The sequence below is a fragment of the Haemaphysalis longicornis genome, unplaced genomic scaffold, assembly GCF_048455015.1.
Source record: "Haemaphysalis longicornis isolate Haplotype H1 unplaced genomic scaffold, Haemaphysalis longicornis Haplotype H1 scaffold_6, whole genome shotgun sequence".
Lineage (NCBI taxonomy): Eukaryota > Metazoa > Arthropoda > Arachnida > Ixodida > Ixodidae > Haemaphysalis > Haemaphysalis longicornis.
In genome coordinates, this window is record NW_027526407.1 from 110,382,400 (window position 1) to 110,408,743 (window position 26,344).

Below are 26,344 nucleotides of genomic sequence, written 5' to 3' on the forward strand. Positions count from 1 at the left end.
TAAGTAACCCAAAATTCACCTAGCCTCAATTTGTTTTTTTTTATGACTATTGCACATTAAATGAACGCTCGCAGTGACAATTACAAGACAAATATATAATTTGCTACCGGGTTTTTTAGTATTTTCAGGTGCTTACGGTAGAGAGCGTCGCAATTTGTTATGTACCCAAGATGTGAGGGACCGTCGTATTTTATTGCTTTTTGGCACAGATCGCAGTGAATTGATGTATATAGCCAAAGCAGGATTATCTTATTATGCTGCAGAACAAACGAAGTATAAGGCTAAAAGGGTGTTGCCACCGCGGTTGCGTGTTAGGTTAAGCCGCGTCACACGTGTTTTAGTAGCATTGGTAGTATGAGTAGAACCAACGCACTAATATTGCCGTTCAACCATTACAATTAGCTCACAGCATTGCCTTGTTATAAATATAGCTTTACTTTGATGTTACCAGAGTAGATATTACACCAATTATTGGGACATTATTCATTGTGTTGTTGAACCTTAAATTCAAGAGATTATAAACGCAGAACACCCAGCACACAGAAATGTAATCTGCTGCCCCAGCGACCAAACTAGATAGGACGGTATCGAAAATATCAGAAATTTTATCCGCTCTAGAGTATTATATTGAAGTATTTAGTTGGGGGTTGGCAGGTCTGCTTGTTTTAATAAACAGGCGACGAGAAAAATTCGGTGGAATAGAGAAACATCAACAACTTGTAGTAGTATTACGGTCAAGTGAATTTATATTCATGAAAGGTTTAGCCACCACAACATATAAAAACTAAGTTTGCTCAGCGGAGTTATACCGAATTGCTGAAGTGTTGCAACTAGGCATAACAAGATATCCGACCAAAATAAAAAAAATTGCAAAATACACATATAACTTCATCAACTTTCTATTGTTACTGGATATTCAGGGCGAAAATGATATTTAGATCTCGGTAGCCATGTAAGTGAAAAAATGAAAAACTGCGTTTTTTATTCAACTTTTCTACGATGCAATGTTCCAAATAGGTAATTACAAAGCCTAAAATGTACTGTTTTTTACGCGTTTTTAGGGCGTGTGTGATCATATATTTAGTAGACGGTATGAGCTTTCCCCTTAAAACAACACGAGAGTTATGCAACGGCAAGTGTAAAGCATTGTATGTAAAACTTACTTATGAGTGTGCAATTTACTTACCTTGCATTCTTGTTTGTAGCATAAGTACACCTTTTTATACTCCTCAAAACACTAATTATACAGTCTTTACGCATATCTGGAAGGGAGAACATTGTGTACTCTGGCTGAAGCTGTAACTTTTGATTTTATTGTAAGTGCAATCATTACGTGAAAGTTGAGTATTTTAAAAAGTATTCTTTTCGAAATTACGTGCGCCAAATTTCAATTTGTCTTTCTTTCCAAAGCTTAGGAGCAGAACATGATGGCGTGGCACCTTCCGAAAACTGCTCCAAAAAAGACGGATTTGTAATGACGGCCCAACCTAAAACAAAGGAGATTTTCTCTCCTTGTAGTATTAAAGCAATTGCGTCTTTCCTCAAGTAAGCAATGAAAGAATACTCACCTATGTGGTAACAAATGCTGCATGCATAAAAAAAGTATATATGGCAGGATGTGAGAATTAGCTTGTGTGCTGGGCGTTGTGCGTGGAGCGTTAAGGAACCTTCTGTCATACCAAAAGAAGGAAATTTTCGTAAATATAGCCTCGCTTTCACTTTACATCTTAATTTTGCTGTAATCAGAATTGGTGCTGCGGTAACTTTTAACGTAGATTCGTGTAAACTACGGTTGGGTGAATGCAAAAATGTTTGTGTTAGCAACTAATTTAGGTCGATTCTTGGCACGTGGAATCCGGTAGGTTCTGTGAATTTTCGTACTTTTCTCTGTTTTATATGTATTTTCACCGTGACAAATATGGCAACACGATGTCTACTAAAAGATTCCTTTAAAACGAAAAACATACCATGTAACACTTGTTCACCGAAACATTCTGCCTTTGTCGGGGAAAGATTAAGAAAAGGAACCACAAAATGAATTATCTGCTGCACAAATGTAGTTACAATACGGCCATCACAATGTGTAGCGCTTTTGTATATTCTATATATACACATGGTTATCAAAGTTAAGTCAACAGGATTTTAAAAATTAGGGGCTTCCATTTACGTGAATACCACCTCTACAGTGAGATTATGCGCCCAGGGGACACTGAATTATGTAGTAAATATTGATGGGGGTTCCTTAATTAACTAAAATTTATTAATTACTGTTTCGCGGCTGCAGTAAGCAGGCGTCTGTTTGAACGCAATTTTTTTTGCACAATTTTTTTAGCGTATCCGTACTTCGAGATATCCAACTGTGAAGTTTAATTGCTGTTCGTCTGATTACGTATGCAAGACACTGAAGACGGGGGCAAAGTTCCTCGTTTTTGTGACGTACCTATTGCTTACAGTGTTTTGCCCGACAGCGGCATGGGAGCATAGCAAAAAGTGATAACTGGCACCCTTTCAGTCGTGACTGTCGTTAACGCAATCTGCAGTACTCGGAGCCGCTATCAAAACACACAAGAAAAGGGAGGAGCTTGTCGCCGGTTTTCAATGTATAGAATGCGTAATCACGCGAACGGCAATTAAACTTCGCAGTTCGATATCTCTTACTACTAATTAACTGGAATTCTGCGAAATGAAGCTGTGTAAAAACAAGATTGCGTCCAATTTATTACAAACATGCCTGCTTACTGTAGCAAATAAAGAATTAAATATTTATTTTAGTTAATCAAGACAGTGACATCATCAATTGCCACCTATTTCTGTCTCCACCTGGCCGCAAAACTTCAGTGTAGAGGTGTTCATTACGTAAATCTAGGCCACTACTTTTAAAAAACCAGGTCAACCTAGTTTTGATCACACTGTATATATATATATATATATATATATATATATATATATATATATATATATATATATATATATTGTTACGGTGCATATGGTTTATTTGCAGCCGTAAATAGGAATAAGAGCGCTGAAGCAGGCGGCCACCGATCCTGCGGTCAGTACGAGTGCGGTTCGTCGTCCACTTCCTCGTCTGCTCCACCCCTGACGCATACCAAGCTTGGGGATTCGTCGCGAATAGTTTAACGCTCTACAGTGTCGGGCGTGACATTTCCCCCTTCGCTGCGGAAGCCCGCCAGGTGAGGCACAAGGAAGTCACAGGCGAGGGTGGAATGTCTTCAACCGGGCGACGTGGGCGAGTTCAGTTTTGCAGCTTCTCCGTCCAGGGGTCGTTACGCGAGAGATAACGTAGGTGACATCGCTCAACCGATCGACGACAACGTATGGTGCCGTGTAATGAGACAAGAACTTGCTGTTCAGTCCCTGTTTCCGTACAGGCGTCCACAACAACACCACGTCGCCTTTATCGTACGAAACCACACTTTGCCGACTGTCGTAAAGGCGCTTTGAACGGCGCTGGGAGGCCAGGGTTCGGAAACGAGCGAGGTGACGAGCTTCTTCAGCGAGATACAGTGTGCGCGAAACGGATGTGTCGTGACCTAAAGAAAATGGCAATATTGTATTCAGGGTATTAGGAGGTGTACGGGTGTAGAGCAAATAGAACGGGCTGTAGCCAATGGTCTCATGTTGGGCCGTGTTATCGCTTATGTGAGGAATGGCAAAACCTCATTCCAGTTTTTGTGGAGAGAGTCAACATACATCACAATCATGTCGGTGAGAGTCCTGTTGGTACGCTCGGTCAAGCCTTTTGTCTGGGGATGGTAGGGTGTCGAGTGACGAAAGGGAGTCGAACAAAGGCGCAGCAAGTCTTCGACAACATCAGCGACGAACTGACGTCCGCGGTCGCTGATAATCACGCTGGGAGCACCATGCCTAAGGGTGACGAACCGGAGCAGGAATGTCCAAACGATGTCTGCCTTCGCAGCTGCTACCGCCGCAGTTTCGACGTAACGCGTCAGGTGGTCAACGCGGACAATGATGTAGCGATTACCGGTCGAAGAGCGTGGAAACGGACCGATTAAATCGATGCCGACTTGGTCAAAGGGGAAACAAGAAGGCATTATAGGCTGAAGTAGGCCAGATGGAATGCTCGTAGGGCGCTTGTAGTGCTGACATGGGAGGCAACTCGACACATATTGTTTACTTCACGGCGCATTTTCGGCCAGAAGAATCTTTCTTTGGTACGGTGTAAAGTTCTTATGTAACCCGTGTGACCGGCAGTAACATCGCGTAGAACTGAAGCGCGCAATGGTTTTGGCACGACAAAAAGAAAACGTGCTCCCCAAGACATGTAGTTAACCTTGTAGAGTAGCCCGTCATGCTATGAGTAGCGCCGGGGAGCCGTAGGATCAGCCGCAGCAGCAAAGAGGTGCTCGATGCTTGGGTCTTTCTGCTGTTCTGAACGGAAGGTAGCAACATCGGGGAATTCTGTGTCTACAGCTGCCAGACAGTCCTCGAAATGGTCTTCCTCCCGATCAGTGCACGCATTTGGCAGCCGGGAAAGACAATCAGCGTCTGTGTGCCGACGTCCACTCTTGTAGGCAATAACAAAGTCGTACTCTTGGAGCTTTAAGGCCAACCTTGCTAGTCGGCCGTTAGGGTCACGGAGGCCAGTCAACCAGCACAGCGCGTGGTGGTCGGTGATGACTGTAAAGGGACGGCCGTACACGTACGAACGAAATTTGCTGATCGCGAAGATGACGGCCAGGCATTCTTGCTCGGTAACTGTGTATTTGCGCTCAGCTTTGCAGAGGCAGCGACTGGCGTAAGCGATCACATGCTCAGCACTGCTATGCCGCTGTATGAGCACTGCACCAAGTCCAACACCACTAGCGTCCGCATGTATTTCGGTGGGAGCGCCAGGGTCAAAGTGGCGAAGGATAGGGCCCGACATGAGGAGATATTTAAGGTCGGAAAATGAAGCTTCACACTGGGTGGTCCAGGTAAAGGCAGTGTCTTTGTGCAAGAGGCTAGTGAGGGGAAACGCCAAGTCTGCAAAGCGGGGCACAAAACGACGGAAGTAGGAACAAAGCCCCAAGAAGCTGCGGAGCTCTCGCACTGATTCTGGTGGCTTAAATCTCTCAACAGCGGCGATCTTTTGAGGGTCAGGTCTCACGCCATCCTTATCAACAAGGTGTCCCACAACCAGCGTTTGACGCTTACCAAAACGACATTTCTTGGAGTTCAACACTAATCCGGCACCTTTTAGGTAGCCGAGGACTGTCTCGAGTCGTGTTCGTCCGACGACGACTATGTCGTCGAGGTAGCACAGACATATGTCCCATTTCATATCGCGCAGAATTGTGTCCACAAACCGTTCGAATGTTGCTGGCGCGCTGCAGAGGCCAAATGGCATCACATTAAACTCAAAAAGACCGTCCGGAGTGACGAAGGCTGTTTTTTCTCTGTTTTTTGGGTCCATGGGGATCTCCCAATAGCTGGGTTTTAAATCTATTCACGAGAAATAAGATGCATAGAGCAGGAAATCAATGACATCATCAATTCTGGGCAGCGGATAGACCTCTTTTTTCGTGATGGCGTTCAAACGTCGGTAGTCCACACAAAACCTCTAGGTACCATCTTTTTTTTGTACGAGGATCACAGGCGCTGCCCATGGGCTGGCCGACTTGCGTATGACACCTTTTTGTAACATCTCCTTAACTTGCTGAGAGATTATCTTCCGCTCAGATCGAGCCACCCTGTAAGGTTTCTGCCGAACGGGGTGCGCCGATCCGGTATCTACAGTGTGTCGAGTTCTGGTGGCTGGAAGTGTCGCCTGAGGAACATCCGCTGAGAAGTCGAAGACAGAGGCATGTGGAGAAAGGATGTCGACCAACGCGTTTCGTTCATCCGAGGAGAGCGACTTATTGACCATGCCGAGAAGCTTCGATTTCGGTAAAATGTCAGCAGGAGCACCCTCATCAGCACACAAAGCGGCGACTGAAATGTGGTCGTTTGTCTCGTACTCGGCCAGCTTCATATCCTGCGCTAACACCACGCTCTGTGAAGAACAGTTGAGAGCGCACAAATAGCTATGTCCTCGTTCAACAGATACAACACAATGAAGCACCAAAAGGTCTTTCTTTGCACAGTTCGGGAAGAGCGGTTCCACTATAGCGTCAAATATACCGGTCTCATAGCATTCACTGGTACGACCGCCAGAGACCACGCAGGTATAGCGGTGTCCTCAGAAACACGCAAAGTACCAATATTTTCATGGGTATGTGGCCCATCATCGAGTGCAGGGAACCGTAAGCTGCTAACAGAAAGTTCTCCTGTCGCCCCCCCTTCGCATCCCCTTCACCGGGAAACTAGCCGGCGCGACCGATGGAGGTGAGGTCGCCGGACAGCTTTCGATAGATAAACAACCTCTGCCAGTATTTATGGTGGCAAACAAAGTGCAAGTGCTCGTGGACGGTGTTTCTACAGTGGCTTTAGTTGACACTGGTGCAACGGTTTCAATTATGAGTAATGCTTTTAAAGATCGCCAGGGACGTAAAGTGATCTTCAAATGGGACAAGGGAACCTCGTTTCGTGGAGTCGGTGAGGAGCCGCTGCACCTTCTTGGTGTGTGTACCGTCAATGTTGCTATTGGAGGACGGACGTTCAAAGTGGAATTCGCAATTCTTGCCAAGTCAACCCATGACGTAATTTTGGGCATCGAGCTCTTGCGCGATTGTGGTGTGACTGTCGATTGCGTGACAGTATATATATAGATATATGTATATATATATATAGATATATGTATATATATATATATATATATATATAGAATAATAGGTCAGCAGTCTACAACGCCAAAGGAGGCATAGGGGTGTGGTTAGGCTCTTTTCTTTTTAACTACGGTTAATTAGGTAAACATTTTTTTTTAATTATACAGAAGAAAGAAAGAAACAAAGAAAGAAAAACACGCGGCCAGAGTGGGGGCCGAACCCACGCCTTTCGATTACATGTCGAATACCTTACCAATTCGGCTATCTGGGCGACTGTGTTCTCCTTCACTTTCTGGGCTATTTATATTTACTAGAAGTGTATGTGACGCTTGACGGTGGTGGCACGCGCCACTCTGACTACACGGGGCATTCGACCTGTAATCGAAAGGCGTGGGTTCGGTCCCCACTCTGGGCGCGTGTTTTTCTTTCTTTGTTTCTTTCTTTCTTCTGTATAATTAAAAAAAATGTTTACTTAATTAACCGTAGTGAAGAAGAAAAGAGCCTAACCACACCCCTATGCCTCCTTTGGCGTTGTAGACTGCTGACCTATTATTCTGTATTTTCTCAACGAGCCCCTCATTACCTTACTGTATTATTCTGCGAAAGCCTAGCGAGGGTCTCGGTTCTGGCAGCCTTGGTGCCTAGGTAGCATAAGAGGGCTTCCCGCCAGTAAGCCGCTCATGACAGGCTGTAGACGTTCGAGTCACGCCCCGGGGGTTGAAAAGAAGGTCCCCTTCTCGCCGTGTAGTCAGAGTGGCGCTGGCTACCACCTTCAAGCGTCAGATACACTTCTAGTAAATATAAATAGCTCAGAAAGTGAAGGAGAACACAGTCGTCCAGATAGCCGAATTTGTAAGGCATTCGACATGTAATCGAAAGGCGTGGGTTCGGTCCCCACTCTGGGCGCGTGTTTTTCTTTCTTTGTTTCTTTCTTTCTTCTGTATAATTAAAAAAAATGTTTACTTAATTAACCGTAGTGAAAAAGAAAAGAGCCTAACCACACCCCTATGCCTCCTTTGGCGTTGTAGACTGCTGACCTATTATTCTGTATTTTCTCAACGAGCCCCTCATTTTCTTACTATATATATATATATATATATATATATATATATATATATTCGTGAAGTGGAGTCCTTAGTTGCTGCAGGAATACGCACAAAGTAGAAGTACGCTCTTCTGAGTCTTTATTTCCAACGTTTCGACCTGAGGAAGACCTGTCTCAGGTCGAAACGTTGGAAATAAAGACTCCGAAGAGCGTACTTCTACCTTGTGTATATATATATATATATATATATATATATATATATATATATATATTTTAAGTTGCATTACTTATTGCCAGCGCCATTTGATTTTTATAGGGTTTTTTGGACAGTGCCAAATGTGGTATGATTGATATTTTTGTGATAACTGGATAAATAAGTGACAAGTCGAGAAAAAATCCGGCATTTGTCCGGAGGAAGGAATCGACCCCCAGCCTCCGCATGACGCGTGCGGTGCATTACCATTTTTGTAATTCCGTGACGTCTCCCCTCCCCACTTTATAACGGGGGTTTACGTATGGAACTGCTCAGAGGCCGGTCAACTAGCACCGCACTCAGACCGTCGCGGGAGACGTAGAACGTGTTTCTCCAGCATACGCCCCAAAAGATGTGGTCGAGAGACGGGATTGTCAATGGTATTTTGGACTCCAGCTGCCAGAACCATCATAATGCATTTTGTAGAATAGAGACGTACGAACGAGCATATGTCAAAGTTGACGCCCTTATTGCCATTGTTATATAGAGTGCTTACAGTGTTTTTCTTTATGCTGACAATTGAGTTATGGTGGCCATTTTTGAATATCAAGAGAGATAAGTCAAAAATATATGAATCGAATAAATCCACCGTTTTTCCAGAAGGGGAAATCGAACGCATAACCACAGCATAGAGGCGAGCTATCACGAAGCGAACTATAACGATGAAATTCGCGCAGCGGAAAATCCCCCATGGCAGGACGCTGTATGTTCGTCGGGCTTAACTACATGGGGCGAAAACACGGCGTCCTTCACCGCACCGCCGCTGCGTTGCTCCCACAGGGGTAACTGAACTTCCACGCCTAGAATCAACGGCGGCGTTCAGTAAACAGGTCTAGTGCAGAATGTTTCCATTTGGGTTGTACGTCAATTGACGATTCTGCTTGAGTCGGGGCGCTTCCACGTCTAAATATGTGTTTTCAGTTTCCAGAAGCATTAGCGGCAGGTAAAAAACAAACTTACCAGAGGATATTCCAAGAACATTCAACCGGCGTTCTTCCTCCATTCCATCTCGAGAGATGGCGCAATGAGGCCAAGCAGAGTTTGTCAAACCCGGTTCTGAATAGATACGGCGGTTACCTTCTAGTATTTTGCTGTATTTGGGAAGACCTCGGAAGGATATCATCTATTCGACATAAGCCGATCCTGCAGTCTAGGACCATGTTGCTGCTAATACGAGTTATGCAGCCAGTTCGCTGTCATTTAACTTAATAAAAGCTATCGTACATGCCTATAACGGCGGCCCAAGCATAGTACTTGTTTTGTGGTGGCCCTGTTGAGGTTGCGGCTTAAGCTACCAGAGAAGCGCGGACGTCACCTCTTCCAGCACCATTTTCCTCAACAAACGTTAGATGTACAATCCGTCTTTTTAGCTCCAGAAGGCGCGGGAAAAGCGCTTGTCTATCAAACCATTTCAAAGCGGCCATCTTCGGCGTGCTGTACACGCTGTACGCCATGGAGGGGAAATCTGAATACGTGATTGGTTGCGTCGTTTTGCGTCTTGCCGCTACTCCACCGCTGACGAACTGTCTGATTCTGCCAGATCGGCAGCGGACTACATTTTTTCCGGCACTGGCCGTTGTTCACAGAGTTTTCGTCACATATTCCCTCCTCGTTTTCTGGCCACGTGCGGGGCACTACCGTTGGTGCTATTTTGAGGCGGCCTCCTTGACTGATTGATTGATCGTAGGGTTTAACTAGCCGACGCAAGGCATGCGCCTTTGGCGTGCCGCAGTCGAGGGCACCGAATTAGTTTTCGCCACTTGGGTGTCTTTAGCTAGTGCCGAAATCTCGTACACGGGGGGTGTTTGCTTTTGGCCTCCACAAGGACAGCGGACACCGCTTCCGGAAATCAAGCCCGCGTCTACCCTCCCCACTTTAGGGGAGGGCATATATTTAGGATTGCTGAGATGCCCGTCAACTATCCCCGGCCCTCAATAGGGTGGTGACGAAATTATTTGGTTGCACCATTTACGCCAGCGTTGTGCTCCCCTCGCGACAGTTTATTACTAGGGTTAAGTAGATGCGGAATTAAACCCTTGCCTTCCGATGGAAGGTGTGGGTTCGGTCGCACTCTAGCCATGCGTTTTTTTTTGTTTTCTTTTCTTGTTACGTAAGTTTAAGCATTTAACTTCAATAACCGTAGTAAACAAAAATGCAAAAGCATTCCCCTATATCTCTACTGATGATAGAGAAGGCTGGCCTTTATTTCTGTATTGCCTCAACCAACCCGTCATTCCCAAATGTATATATATATATATATATATATATATATATATATATATATATATATATATATATATATATATATATATATATATATATATAGCGAATCAGAATAGGAAATGAGGCGCTAGATAAAAATAACTCAGAAATAAGAGTTGGCAGTCAAGAAAACCTCGGAAAGCAAAGGGGAGGATAGGGTAGGTCATTGAAACGGATAAAGAATTGCGAAAAAAAGAAAGAAAGTGGAGAAAACATGCCCGCCAGGTGGGATCCGAAAGACGACCTCCAGAATACCGGTCTGTTGCGATGACCACTATGCTACCGGGGGGGCTATTTTTCGCTCCACTTTCTGTGGTAATAATGTTAAAGTATTTTTGTTACCGCCGCTTGGGCGTGGTAGCTTTACCTTAATTTAGCCTTACCATAAAAATACCATTCTTAGCTCCTCACCGAGGCCACTGACAGCACCACCTTTTCAGCTCTGTGGATCAATACGCCACGTATTGTGTTTATTTTGATAGTAAGCTCAGCTGGTAACAAAAAACTGTGTTATTCGTACAAAAACTTACTTTTTGAGAATATGCCGCTTGTCCTATTGTGCTAAATTAAAAAAACGAATGATAAAAAAATTCCCCGCATTTCCCCGTTGGGAAGAATGTGAAAGTGCGAATGCACGAGTTGAATTTGCGCGGTTCGGTAATGTTCGCGAAAGAGATCACACACACACACACAACTACAAAGAAAGAAAGATGCATTTATTCACCGACACCTATTTTTGTTGTCGTTGTACTTGATTGCTAGAGCGGACCTCAGCTTTGAAATTTCGTGTCAGTACTCCGTTAAGCGGGTGCATTAGCCCTTCTCACGCCCGATTCCTGGCCGATCCTCCACGTGGGTATGTGCCATGTCAGCGGCCAGGCAGCGCGCGCCCATCTCCCCCCGTTGCTAGGTTAGACGAGGAGCGCGCGCACCCGCAGCTGTTGCTATGCGGACTACGGCGGCGGACGATTCAGGCTCGCTTAAGAAGTGCATTCGCACTTAAAATCTTTCAGTCTCCTGTGTTAGAAAATGCAATCCGAGAGAAAAGCTTTTCCATAAGATTGTTTTTGTTAATTACACCTAAATGTCCAATACTCTATAAGATACTGCCTTCGAAGAAAAAGCTGTTAATGAGGGAGAAAAAATTGCCATTTTAGAAAGAAAGCACCGATTTTTCATATATTTTCTTCTGGGATAACAACGTCTAACGTGAATTTGAATTAAAAAAACAAAGTTTTATAGCCGTGGTGATATGGTTTAATACAGTTTTAGAGTTATATTCGTTTTATTTGAAGCAGAAAAATAGTGATTACAGGGGCCAAAAGAAGGCATCAAGGTTTTTGTAACCCTAAAAATTAAAGGTTCTGTTTTCAAAGTAAATAAAATCTCACGCAGATTGCTATATATTTACCTTATCGATTTTTCATTCATATCTATATAGAAAGCCAAATGCAAGTTGCCTGCTAACAGAGAAACCAACACGTGTTGTTTCGGTGCCAGATGAAAGCTTCAAGTTGCCCGGAGATACGATGGACGGAGAAACCTTTTGCAAACAGAACTTCAAAAATTTCAGCAACGCCACTTACATAAAGGTGAGTGCGACTCCAGGGGAATATTTTTTTAATTTAAAATGTAAAGTAAGGATGCCCAACAGTGTACATGGTATTTTGAAAGCCTGGTAAATGCACTACATTAGGCTGTTAGTAGTTTTAGGCATTGCATAAATTTTGGCTAAACATTATTTGTATCATGAATATACACTTCTACAGCAGGAATAGAAATAAACAATTTAACAAATATGCAATGAGGGGACAAAGATGGTAAGCAGAGTTTTCTTTTGGGCAGTTAAGCTGTATTCAGTCTGTGCTTTTTCATTTCAGTACGCGTCTTGCAACGCGAGACACATTCGTAGAGCTTTTTCACTCGATCCCGCAAGCATGAATATCGAGAGCTGGTGCCCAGTGACCAACGGAAACTCTAAAAAGTCGATAGCACGACGTGACGCACTGCACCTAATGCGTTCTTTTTTCTCGCTTTCGAATCTATTATTTCTAATCAGCTTTCAATATTCTTATTCACTTCAGTTTAGGAATGTTCAAGCGTACTATCCTCTAAAACATGCTAGGAAATACAATACACCACCGCAGGGGTGTTTCATCTAAACAGAAGACCTAAAGTATGATTAAGAAATCAGAAAACAGAAAAGGTGATTTGGATATCTGAAACAAACTACAAACCGAACGGTGTCATTATCACAACGTGGTTGCTCTCCCCTTTCCAGTGGTAGCAAATATTCATGAATTCAGCCACCCCGGACGGATCCTCGACTATAAAATAGGCGCTCCGTCCCTGTCAGTCTACACAGTGTCCACCAAGTTTCGAGACAGCTGTACTCTACAAACAAACTAAACGAGCTAACATCCCCACGTTTTATTATACTACTCCCAATTTTTTCATTGCGGCGCCCACTACACTATATGACCGAAACCTTTAGATGCAAATTCTCTGTTGCCCCACCTCCCAGATAGTGACAATGACAATACAAGCTCTAATTGGGTAACAGCCTTATTAGCCCATTACGACACAAATTTATTACAACTCCTTTTCTTTGTTGTGTAATATGATTTTGTGTTCACGTGCAAGAGAGGACAGTGATAAAATTTTGGGGAGTTTTATAGCTAAATAGTTTACGTGATATCTTCTGCGACTCACCTCGTGAGAGCGTTTTAAACCACGTAATTTTGATAAGTGAAAATGTACATCGTGTATATGTGATCCGCCCAGCTTGTTTACGAGTGACTCTGCACACTAAGTGCCTTTAACCGACCGTATTTGTAGATCGCCCTGAAGTGTGCCCTCCAAATTCGGCAGCCATTTACCTGTACGGGAATATCGGCACATTCTTAAGTGCTGTTTTTGAAATCTTTTAGCATTCTTTTCTATGCGCACGTAAACTAAACCTGAAAGAAATTCCTATTCATTTAATTGTAACGCTGTATTGCGGACATCTAAGTCAATATAACAGATTTTTTGTCAGGGCAGTAAAAAAATTTCCTTGTGTATTATTGCTTTTGTATTGTGTCGAAATACTGTAGCAAAGATAAGCTATGATTGGCCAAAATGGCAAAAGGTGTGGCCCCGAAAATAAGACCGAAACATAATGGTGATAGCCACTGATGATTGTATATTTAAAATGTACTACTCTGCGTCTTATGAATGGGACACTTGCAACAAGTCCGGATTCATGAAGATCTGCCAAGAACACCAAAAAGAATCAGGGTAATGGGATATTCTGCAACAAGTGGCCACATCATCGGTCCGCTAGTTCAGTTTTGGTGGTAGTGTTAGGCAACTGCATTGAGCACATCTTCAAGAAACTAGAGATTTGCTTCATTTAGTTCATTCTGCAATGCAATAGTTTTCACCCAAGAAAATGTTTCCTCAGAAAAAATTCACTGCACCTTGAATATGTGTACATTGAGATATAATGTTCACTGGGTAAGCATCTCCCTGCAAAGCTTAATCTGATATCCACAACCTGATCGCAACGCAATAGGCGAGAAGTTACTATAATCACAATGCCAAAGATAATTGTTGAAAAATATAATGTAGACATTTAAAAACAAGATAAACAATAGTTCGCTGTGAAAAGGGTAATTTTCAGTGCACAACAATCGTAGTTTATTCTGCACTCAACAACGATACAAAAAAGAGACGTTTTCGCCCGGAATCTTTCAATAGGCCAAACATAATTAATATTTGTATTCATAGCTGTCACAAAGATGTGAGAACAATAACAAATACGTCTAGATTGATATGTTCTTCTACAAGATTTTTTATGTGGTACAGCTTAGCTATAACGCATCTGTTCTGCAGGGTAAAATAGCTCCTAATTTTTCGATATTCACACAGTGCTTTCGTTTTTTTATGTTTTCCTTCACGCTGAGATGCTTACAGGCCGTTGTTTGATGTGACCAACCTTATGAAATGCCCATGTGCATGTCCAACCTACCAAGAATGTGAACAATGCAGAATGGTTACTGAGCGCAGATCTTGCTGACGCGTTGGAACAGAACATTTTATCAATGAATCTACTCAATAAGCTTAACGGACTCCAACTTGTGGAGGCAAACTTTTTCCAAACGGCAGCTTTTCATAAATATTTGCTGTTCGCATCAAACGTAATTAAAGAAACTTGCGGCAGCATGCTTTGCCGTCTCGAAGCAGCATACCTTTTGACCAAACCTTGCCTTCGTTTATTTGAAGAGTACCTGAAGCTAAGTAAACAAGCAGAGGAAAAGCAGCCGGCATGCCTCGCGTACTCACATCATTGCCGCTTTTGCCAGTTTTTATACCCCAATGGCTTTTGCATATGATTATAGCCGCTGGCTTGGAAGAAAAGCAGTATATATTATCTGTATCCGGAAATGTATATATATATATATATATATATTTATATATATATATATATATATATATACATTTCCGGATACAGATAATATATACTGCTTTTCTTCCAAGCCAGCGGCTATAATCATATGCAAAAGCCATTGGGGTATAAAAACTACATATATATATATATATCTGTGCGTGTGTTTACTTTCTTTTGTTTGCGTCCTATTTATTCTTTTATCCTAGTACATACAACACCTTTCCAAGACATTACAGTGTATTCGACAATCTGATTTTGGATCTTAAAACGGAAATGGTGGCGGCCATTTATGTAGATGCCAAGAAAAACAATACAAATAAGAAGTAGGCGTAATGTTGGCAAATTTACAGGGGTGACTGTAAATAACTTGGAGTAATTAAAAATGTAGTTATACCTAAATGATTATACGAAATAAAAAACACATAAACAAAATACGTTTATAAATATCGGGCTGTGTATTGCTCGATGTTCACACTAAAAATCAATTATCCGCTATAGGGTTGGTCACAATGGCACATTTAGTTTTCTACTTTATTAGCTATTTTTGCAAACACTTGACATACAGTGAGTACGGGACACCGACGAAGCTCAGGGCGAAGAAAAATATGCTATAACCCGCATTGTTTCGCAAGTTGTTTTTGTGAAGGAAGCTACAATGTTTGCACTTTCGGAAAAACTTTCGAACCGTAACCGGTGGACAAGCAATTACAATAGCTATTTGCAAATTACTAATTTTCAGGACGGAATTTCACCCTAGATACAATTTTTTAACGTTCGCTGCTAAAATGGCGGTTTCATGAACTAATCCAGAGCAAGATTACTTGCTTATTTGGTGAACATTATTGCAGTGCATTGTAAATTCGTTTTACATACACTCGGAATTGCAGCATAGTATTCAGTTTTTTAATGTTGTGTTGTGTTGTTTATTTGTATTGTGTTGTTTTGCTTAACCTACAAAATTGAGATATATGCTTATACACGTGCTAAGATAACTAGGTAGGCAAAACATCCTTCGACGCGTTCTTGGTACTAGCGTTTTTCCTGAGCAACAAATACGACAGAGCAAACCTAAGTGTGATAACGACAAAGAATCGTGTGTACCACCAGTTCGTGAGATTCCTCTACTGTCAGCGCAAATGTTTCCAGTGGTAGGCCTAAGCAACTGTCGCGCGTCAGGTAGGACTTGTACTGTTGACCAAAGATATACATATTGTTTCGGGCTCAATCGCATTTGCGTGAGCGTTTTATGCATGGGTACTCCTCTCCAAAAATAAGCTTTTTTGCCGTAGTGTAGTCATTCGCGAGCGGCGTGCAGTCGCCCGCACCCTTTAAACAGCTACGCGACCATTACTCGTATTTGCCCTCATCGCAACTTCATCAACCAGGACTGCATTCAAGATTTCTTTTTTAACATTCTCCCACTCGCTTTCGCAAAAGTCTATAATACTTAATTCATCGTACCTAAAGTAGTTCATGAATTTATCTTTTCATTCAAGAGGTATAAAGCACCAGCTCTTTTTATAATAGTGAGCCTTAAACCCCGGCACAAGCTCAATACCTCCACGTGACTGCAAGAGTGCACTGGAAGTGGGATGTCTTCTCCACCCCTTGACAATTTACCGGATATTTATACTAAGAATTCACGAGCCATAATGAAGCCTCAAACATCTTGAAAAAAAAATTTTTTTAAAATTTCGGTTATTTAAAAGCAGCAATTTTGGAACAACAAAAACATTCATGGACTCTAAAACATGCTTCATAATACCGAGTTTTCTATCACTGTGCACAGAATACTGAAGACTTTCGAAACTGCCGGATCAGCTGCTACTTAAGCAAAGGGACAGAAGACGACACAGGGATACATAAGCTCAAGTTGGCTCTCGACGGATCTCCATGCGACGAAAAGAACTTATCTCGGGTAAAGCATAAAAAAGAAGTGCTTACAAAGCAGAATTGCGAAGATACATGAAATGCCATAATGTATTTATGAAATATAGGTGTGCACATAAGGCATGTGATTGCACAATATACCTAAAGGGTGGAGTTTTCCTACAGTTCGTAGGACAGAAAATTGTACGCAAAAATTGTGAATTACAATATTATGCTGTTTTTGAGCACAAGTACTGCCCTCCCGGTAAGAAGGAAGCCAAGGCTGTGGAAGAAAATATTCCTGTTCTAAAAATGTATGTGGAAGTTTAAGTGAGTTTTTAGGATTCTGTTCTTAATTCTGGTAAGACCTGGTGTCGGCTTAAAAAATGAGCTTTTATTGGTAGTACGAAGCACTGGTAATTGTCAATATCATGGTCTACAGTGCATGCAGGTGTGCTCCGTCAGCACAGACTGCGATTTAAATTTTTGACACCCACCTGTAATACAGCAGTACGGCTACGAATATAAAATGTGCGGTTTACTCGAAACCTTAGAGTAGTAGAAAATTCTATTGGTACACCTTACTGCATATAGGTGATTTTCAAAAAACAGGTTGAACCTCGAACAGGGCTACCAATAAGCATGGTGGTAAAATATTGCCAATATTTCTTTCCAAAATCGGCGTGAGCAATTTAGAGTATATTAGAGCCCTTTCCTCAATTTTTCTGCCGTCGTACAAAAGTTGTGCCTGTATATTTGAAAGAGGAGCTTGCAGCAGAATACAGGAGACATGGACAGTGTAACAAAAAAGGCATAACAATTTGTTACTGGAACGGCCGACCTTGCTTCCTAAATACCATTTTATTCTTTTCATTCACAGACAGCATTATCAGTAAGGTTGGTGTATGATATTGATGTTTTATTGATTTGCAGAATGTGTATTTACAGTCGAGACATTTTGCTGTGTCAGTTTGTAGTTTGGGGGGCTAGAACAACTTGTAGGTCAAATTAGACAAAAGTAACATTTTCGCAAATATTGATGCATGATTTTAAATTAGCACAATATTTTACACGCCGTCTCGAGAAAGTATTAGGCCAGGCTCAATATCTTTCAGCGTATGTGGATGTTAACGAAATGAAATTCCATAGCTATGCAACGCTAACTACAGAAACCAGCGACAGTGACACTAGCACACAGTTGCGAAAAGATGTATGCGCACACACAACTGTCCAAGAATGGTGTGCAGTTGAAGTTTCTCCTGAACTTTTATTTTCCGTTTGGAAGATCGCTATTGCGGCTTCATACACAGACGCGAATTTTCTACGAGCGGCAGTCGGAGCAGCTCAAGCATCTTGCACCGTCGAAACCATTGCCAGTCTCTCCCATTTCTCACGGCAGTAAGGCTTGTGGGCTACCTCCAATTTAAAAGTGGTGTGAAGCTGTTGGCCAATGTGGCAACGTATACAAGGCGTGGGCAGTACGTTCACAAAAGCCATGTTTAGTATCCTCCTGCATTTCTTCCACGACGCTAAAGCGCTTGCACACTTAGCCAATAATGATTTGCTGTTATTTCCCTCCGTTTCTTTCACAGCCGCTTTGTTTTTTCACGGCCGCACAGCCGCTGAAGTTTGCCTCTTCTTCTCCAGTGACAATGTAGCCGTTTCCTTTTTCTATTCTTATTTTGTTTTCGGCACAGTGTGCCTCAACTCTCCCACTGTGCTCCATCGCCTTTTCTCCGAACTTCGATTCTGCGCAGCTGCTTCTATTTATAACCCCATGCCCTCAATTTCTCGCAACCGCTAACGTGACCTTCAAAAGTGCAGTTAGGGGTCTTTCACTTTAGCACTGCTTTTTGAAAGCTTTTCTAAAAGGATGTCAAAAATATCTGAGAAACGTAAATAGAATAGAGCTTTAAAATCATTTTGAACACTGGCTAGAGGCTGGTTTAAAATATACATCTTTTGTGACGAGCAACCATGTTGCTTTTACATTCACCTTCTTAACAAGACAAAAAGAAAAAAAATGCGTACTGCACATAACTGTTGTAAACGTGGCTTCACGAAAATTGTCTTACTAAAAATTGATGTAGAATAAATCTTTTTGTGACGAGCCTACTTCTCACATGGCTTTTCAGGTATGCAAGAATGCCGTGTGTGTGTAGCATGACAGCCATTACACATGCGAGAGCCGCTAACATGCCGCCAGCTATAGGCAATGGCTATAGCAATCTTTGTATTTTTCTGCAATAAAAGTCCTGTTATCAAGTGCATTTGTATTGTGCCGTTTATATATAGACCGAGTAAAATGTTGATGAGTGTTGACTGAAAACGCAGAAAATTCCAGATTTTACGCCCGTCGCTACAGGTTTGTTTTAAGAGGCGCAATATTGAAGGTCGAGGAGATAAGTTCAACAACCTGAGATTTTAAACATGCCGAAATCTCGACACACACAGAGTTTCTTGTTTGGTGTCGTTCTTAAAAAGATCCAAGTGTGCTGCTCACGTGAAAATTGCCCACATCCCGGCTCGTGCACTTGAAAGAGAGGTACTCCATTTTAACATCTAGGGTGGCTTCGAAGTCACCGAAAACACAAAAGTACAGATGGTGAATCTGGGTGCATACCACCTCGAGACATGCCCTTCAATAAAATGATCTGCTAGGTTGGTTGCTGCAATACGACCTAATAACTGCATCGCTAGAAAGAGAACACGTACAGGACAAAAGACTACAGGGTTGCGCTCCTAGCAACTGACTGTAAAAAAGGACGGTATCCTAAAAAATTCAGTATAAACAAACAATACAATACCTACTGCCTATTATTTTCTAAAGAAAGATGAGAAGTGACTTAGGAAGATTTCCAGGACGTCGAAGCTGCTCCGCCCGCATCAGCGTTGTCCATGCCAACCGTTGACATTTGAGCTGCTCGTGAGCAGTAGCTCCCTCTGCCCGGTGGCTGTTATGAGAGAGACAGTTATTTGTTTCTTAACACGCCCTTTTCCCGCTAATCCGTCTCGGTGCAATACATCGCGCAATTACGTTACGTATAAACGAAGGAAATCTTGTTCAACTATTGATACTTTTCTTCAATCTACATTAACCGCATCGCCTTGGGGTTGCGAAATATACTTTTTCTGGGTACGCAGGACCACAGAAATGTTTTGTTGTTTGGCATATAAAGAGTTGCTTCAATATTATTAACCCAAACACAGTGTAAAAGATTGCCTAAATTCTTTAAAATTGACCCTATTCCTCTTTCCGTATGTCTAATAACTTGTACTCTTCTGAAAACACAAATACAAATACTTACTCGAAGACTGCACGACAATGTTGAAAATATTCGTGTTACGGGAACACTGCTCGCAATGTTTAATCAAAAGTGATATCTCTTACCCGTAGTAGACGAACAAAGTCGAGGCGGTGTAGCGGCAATTTATGCGCGGTGCCATTCCTTGAACGGGGCCTTACTTTCCCATTCTGATTCCTAACACCCCCAACGAAGTACTCGGTTCTGTCAGTCTGTCTGCGGAACTCCGCACGTTGTTTTCAGGTTTACTGAGTAGCGACTGGGGCTAGCCGCAGTGTCAGTACAATGACGAGGTTACTTTGACAGGGGACAAATAAACATGCATTCTCAAACAAATAACGACTCATACACTAACACAGAGACAACGCACTAACAGGGAATGAAATAAAAACGAAAGTTCTAACTCATCAGAAACGTTAATCGGGAGAATTCCCCGTGATATGGCGGGGTTGTCAGGGTGTTGGGGGTAGCTTTGCGCAGTGATGCGATGCGGCGGAACGCGGCACCACGGGAGACCGATTGCTGTGTCCCGCGTGCCGTTACGTCGTTGATACAGACCCGTCGCCGCTCTTGTAGGAAACTACTACTCGACACCCGGCCGTAGAACTTTGCAAAGGGACCATCAGCAGGCTGCCGAAAGGAGGCAACTGGCAAATGCCGCAGCACGAAGGCCAGGCGAACGCGGTTCGAATAGGAGCAGGGCACACCGTAGCTTCGTGCGACTGCCATGGGCCAGGATTTTGGAGGACTGCACGTTGCTATTAGAGGACTGCACGTTTGGAGGACCGAACCCAGAAAGACCTGAGCTCGGTTCCAGGAAACCTGTCGAGCTCTAGGTCTTTATCTTGAACTCAGCTTTCCTCGTACCTTCTTCTTCCTTGCCACCTAACGCTCTTCCCCTGTTCCACAAGGCGTCGTCACTCTTGAGTTGTGGCGGGCTTCCATAGGCCACTCCTGGTAAACATCATCACCTAGGGTGGTCTGTTCATTGTGCTTCATTGGCAAGGCCGAAATGACTCGATCCGTTCTGAGACAATGTTACCGCGCTCGCTTTAACGTGCTCACGTCGTCAGTCCCAGTCGAAACAAACGCGTCACCTGAAATCAGTTCCCTGAAAAGCTTTGTCTAAAAAAGAAGCTGCACGTGGCGGTGAAAAAACACTGCTGGGTGGTGAAACGAATAGACCTAGTTAGCAACACGGTTCCCAACACGAACACAACCACACACAGTAGAGAACTGTCGCATCGAATTGCGGATATAATGTTTCACACGAGTTTTCAAAGAAACAGCACACTCCAATTCCAGGTGGTGGCTTATCACAACAGCACTTACAAGGGTACACAGGAGCACAAGACACTCTATTGTTACATTATTACCAAGATTGGTCGATTATCGGCAACAAACGGCACATGTAATTCTTTACTATGTTCTCCGAACTCTTGATTACAGACTCTAAATGAGTATCCATGTAGAGGTAGACACCAGCAGGCACTCGACTGTTGAGGTGTTTGGCGCTTGCGGGGCACTTTACGGGCTAATGATCAGTTTCAACTACAGAAGTGGCCCCGTACAAAAGCTTGTTAAATTTCTCCATGATCCCACCTACTGCTAATATTTACAATTCGATGTCACAGTACAAATGTCCTAGAATGAAGCATTAAGAAGTTCCGCTAAATCCATATTATTTCAGCCTAAATGTCACGCCAGCAGAGAGGATTCTTTTGAACATTTCCCGGAAACTCTTGGGATGATCTTCACTGTTTTTTGTTGCGACGAGGAGGCCTTCGTTGCAATGAACACCGTTTTTATTCTCGGTGCTATAACTCTGTAATATATATTGCAGTATAAAAACTGCTCAAGCTGTCTTGATACCGAAAGGTGTGTACTTAAACTGCTAGTGCCCATAATTTGCGAAGAATGCGGTATATAACCAAGCTGCCTGCTCTGAAGGAACTTGCCAATATCCGTTGTTCACGTCCAACTTTGAATCGAAAGTCTTTAGATGAATGGAAACTTGAGCTTGTTAGATCGGATTCATGTTTAATGCGCAGACAGACGATACACAAGAGGACAACACGAGTGCTCCCTATCAACTCGTTATTCAATAAGAAGGTCCCCAAACATTTATACCCGACCGTAAAATCACACCAGATGCGATAAGAACATAAATATATCTTTTTTTTGCGTTACCATCCCTATGACCCTGAATTGTTTGATACCGACATTTAACTTCATTCTTGTGTAGTGTTATCGACGGCTGGGAAACGCGCGAGTCCCCTGATTTGCTTTTTTGTAAGCTTCAACAATGAGGCGGCACATTCTATTTTTGCGCGCATTCTGTTCTGTCGCACTCCTACAGGCTGGTTGGCACCCTTTGCAGGCTTTACAATGTAGTGCAAGATTCTAGTTCGGCGTCCCTTTTGTTATATTTACATGCTCGCGCAGCATACCGTTAAAGCAGCGACCGGTTTGGCCAAGGTTGTGCTGTCCGCAGTCTAACAAAATGTTGTACACAACACCTTTTTTACACTCGACAAAGGGGTCTTGGTGCTTGATGACGCAGTCGTCACAATCTCTTAACTCACCACTTATTCCCCTTGCAACGCTTCCACAGATAATCCCAAGCTTGTTCCTAGCGGTAAACACAAAGCCAATGCTATTGCTCACTGCGACGTAATAAGGCCATGTGAAACGGTGTGTATGTAGGGCAGCACTGCCATCTTCCTAATACTCTGCAGATCCCTACTGCAGGGCGGCTCCTTACCCGATCGCTTCAATGGCCCTTACAGACGTTATGGTAATGAAGCAACCAAGATCACAGGAAAACCCGCTTTTGTTAGCTTCTCGACCTACACTTCGAAACTTCGTGCCCAATATGCACACACACCTTGTTCATTGCGGCATGATATTCTAAGCCTTTTTTCACTAACTCCGAATAGTTGGAAGTGAAGCTCAGCAACGGCTTACTGACCTCGGAACATATGGCCATCAAACGTGGTCTTGTCTAAACTTGAGCCTTAGGTCTAGAAACTGAATCGCACCTTCTGATGGTGTTAACATCGTGAAGTTCAAGATTTTTAAGTGCGAATGCACTTCTTAAGTGACCCTGAAGCAGGCGTCCACCGCCGTCCGTCCGTCCGCACCACATACCCACTTAGGGCGATTGGCCAAGAAGAGTTTTTAAGTGCGAAAGCGACCCCACCACATACCCACTTAGGGCGATTGGCCAAGAAGAGTTCCTTCGCATCACCCGTGCATTCGCACTTCCCCATGCTCCCCTTCGGAGAAATGCGGGTGAATTTTTTTTTCACTCCTTTTAAAAAACTCCAGAACATGATTTCTGCGCATTTCATTTCTTGGATGCAAAATCACCAGATAGATGGCGACAAAATGGAAAGCCTTATCGACGATACCAATCAACCGTGCCTAGAAATATATCGCTAAGGATCGGAGCCAGTGTTGAACTGAGGCATATGCCACGTTTTTGCTTGTAAGTGCACCCCTTTCACGCCACCACTGAAGAATTCTAATAGAACGACAAGAGCTCCAGCCAACATTCGACAAATGTACCGCTCCTGGTTGGGAAGGGGAACTCGTCATTCTCGTCAGTATTACATTGCCTAACACACTGCATCGCCTGGTCGTGGGGAATAGAATAAAATAAGTCCTCCGCATCAATGCTCACTGCGCTGCATTGTCGCGCTTTATCCGTTATCAAGCAGTCGACAACACCCTCCGAGTTACACCACACGAACGGGTCCACGAAGTGGATATTGGCGAGGTAGTCTTGTGGGAATCGTGACACCATAAGTTGCAAAGCGCCCCGTTCTGAAACAATCGCCTGGAATGGAATTTCAGCTTATTTGTCATTTCCACGCTGTGAGCTCGTTTAGCGCGAGACGTGACTTTATAATTCACTCGGCAGCACCCAGAACAGTACCCTTGCTTTGACCTTGAGTGACAATCACTGGACGTGGGCCCAAATTTGTCACATAAAAAGAACGGCATGGTTCCAGCTCCGTTTGTTAGGATTTTCTACTCTGCATGACCCAGCGTACTGCTTTCCTTTAAACTGCACCAGATTGTCTTTCCTTTAAACCGCACCAGAAAGTGATGGCAGCCTGTCTCACATCCCAGAGTTTTTTTGCCGTCCTGTTACCGAAGGAACACGGCTAATTTGATGTGGCAGTTCGTTAGAAAATATTGTTGTGAATATTAGGTATCAGACTAAAGTTAAGGTTTTGGCCGTAACTGAATTGTGAATCCACGGTCCAGCAACTCTTCAATCTCGTAGAAGTAGAACCATCGTGCGGCTTACTTCGCCGAAAGCTCTCACAATACCCTTCCGCGGTGAAACAGAAGCGTTACAGTAGCACCACTCGAGTCCTAGCGTAGTCTATGGAGTCCACCGGAGAACGTAAACCAAGTACCATAACCCTGTCGAGCACACAAGTAAACAAGAGACGCGAAATTTTATAAGAAGGTTGTCATTTATTTTGGCCTTCCAAACAAAGAACTGATGAATAAGATAACTGTTGTTAACCAGATAAAGATATACGTCGGGGCAAATACGGCCCCATGGACTTCAAGGTAGCTCGTTCCCTCTCCACACCTCTGGGAGCAGGTCTTGCACGACCCGGCGGAGTCCGGCCAGGCAGTGACAATCTCACGGGCCCTAACAGTCGCGGCGGCCCTGAGAGTCACTCCACCCCCATTACCTGATCCCGACGGAAGAAAAATGTATCCCTTCCTTCTTTCTTGCCTTCAGGTCGCCAACTCGCTCGACCAGTGGGAACTACTTGTTCGCGGTACAAAAATCCAGAAAAACATTTCTTGCCCGCGTAACAAACAAGAGAACTGCAAAACTGTGCAGCTATTGAATGTGCGGCTTTCAATTTTTCACTTAGCGAAATTTTCGCAGCGTTTGCTAGACTCCATATCTGATGCGATTGAGCTACGGGATGCGCCAACGCAGCGGTGCGTGTGTGTGCCAGAACCAGACCTGACAAGGCTCGTTGTCAAATAGAAAAGATCCCGATCGGAGTGCGTGGCACAGCTTGTCGAAACTAAAGCGAGGTGAGAACAGGAATATTTAAGTTTTCTTCTTGCAGCTTCATGTAGCAAATGTAGTCCTCGCGGACACCAATGTCTAGCAGCATAAAAAATTCCCTAGAGTTGAAATTGATCTTCGATAGTCGGGCCATATAGTAGGTAAAATGTTTTGGTCCATCAGGTCAACCCCACTGATATATTCCTTGTATATTTCGACGACTCAGGAGCAGCAAATGCCCTTTTTGTCTTGCCTGCACAGCGTTGATGTACAGGAATGGATTCGACCGGCTATATGAAGTGGCATAACTGAACAGCTGCCCTGTCATTCATTATTTACCTAAGAAAATTTTATCAGCATTCAATGATGCAAATCACCTATTTCATTTTTTTGTCACTCGTAAAAATGCTTGGAATGCCCTTCCGGTATAAGCGCACGGTTCCACAGACTTTGAATTCCTGCTCACGAAGCTCCACTTGCAAGGCTGAGAAATTAAAAAAAAACATTTTGGAAAAAAAACTTTACAGCCAAGGTGTTTCAGTTAATCTGTGAGCTTTAACACGACTGACTCACCAAACCCCGTGGCAGTACCTTCGTTCCTCTTCACTTTGTACATGTTGCACTCCCGCAAATATTCTGTTTCTGAGTTGCAATGGCCCCACATATTGAAGCCCCAGTTAATCGTTTTGTTTTTATGTATTGTTTTATGAAGTTGTGGCCTTCAAATTTTAATATGTGCTCTTCGACAAAATACTGCTTTGTGGGAGAACGTTCAGCTAGAAACGCTTCACTCGAATGGTCAATAAGTAGCCGCACTTTATAGAACCTGGCAAAGTTGAGATGTTACCCGGAAGCTCCTCAAAGTGGTGAGTGGTCAGCACACCGGCAACGGAAGGCACACCAATGTCACGCAGCTTTTACCAATCGTTTCTAAGAGCTGGCAGCACGTTGTAAATAATTGCTAAGGTGAGCCAAAGAAAAACTTTTATTTCTTCGTTTTTGGTTGGGAAAAAGTTATATTTCGCTGTGAATAAAGAATGCCCTCCTTTATTAGTGCTTCAGAAAACCAGTGCATGGAAGTTCATAACAGCTCAAATAGTATTAATAGGTGTCAGAGCACTTTCCTTTCTTTTGTTTGTTCGGTACGCATTGCAGGACATCGTCCTCCTATCCAACGTTATTTGTGAATCTCTTGGCTCGGTAGGACTTCTTGCACGTGATTTCCTTGTAGGCGTTAGCCGCACGCACGTCTGTAGAGCTGATCAGGGCTGCAGTTGTCGGAAGAGATACAGCCCACCTGATGCGTTTACTTGGGGTATATAAATGCCCGAGTTTAGCTTACTGCTCAATGTGAATTTCGGCCCAAACATAACCCAGGTCTTCTTCCAAAATTTGAAATGTTC

At 43.3% G+C, this 26,344-nt stretch overlaps 1 long non-coding RNA gene across 1 annotated transcript; it reads left to right on the forward strand.

The window, feature by feature from the left end:
• The first annotated feature begins 1,188 nt into the window (after positions 1-1,188).
• LOC144141882 (uncharacterized) lies at positions 1,189-18,844 on the forward strand. Its single transcript, XR_013316733.1, has 4 exons — positions 1,189-1,545; positions 11,727-11,877; positions 16,507-16,635; positions 18,722-18,844. It is a non-coding gene; the product is annotated as an uncharacterized LOC144141882 (long non-coding RNA).
• The last annotated feature ends 7,500 nt before the right edge of the window (positions 18,845-26,344 follow it).